Raw genomic sequence first — 357 nt, forward strand, 5'->3', positions numbered from 1 at the left:
GGCTTTGTTTAAGTCTGTGGGCATGCTTTTGTGCTGCTTATGTTGAACCAACCATCCAAAAAGTATTGAGGTTTCAGTTCTCCTGGTATGAGGTACAGCAGAGAGGCTTCCAGGAGAGCCAAGAACATGAGGAGATCATCATTTCTTTCATAGTTTTTTTTTTTTTTTTATTCTTTTTTCTTTTTGCTTATGGGGTGCTGAGGAATCAAACCCAGGGCCTCATGCATGCAAGGCAAGCGCTCTACCACTGAGCCACCTATCTGGAGTTTTTTGAGGAACCTCCATACTGCTTTCCAAAGTTCTTTTTTTTTTTTTTTTGGTCCGGTCATGGGGCCTGAACTCTGGGCCTGGGCGCTG

The sequence above is a fragment of the Dipodomys ordii genome, unplaced genomic scaffold, assembly GCF_000151885.1.
Source record: "Dipodomys ordii isolate 6190 unplaced genomic scaffold, Dord_2.0 Scaffold174, whole genome shotgun sequence".
In the NCBI taxonomy this organism is placed as follows: domain Eukaryota; kingdom Metazoa; phylum Chordata; class Mammalia; order Rodentia; family Heteromyidae; genus Dipodomys; species Dipodomys ordii.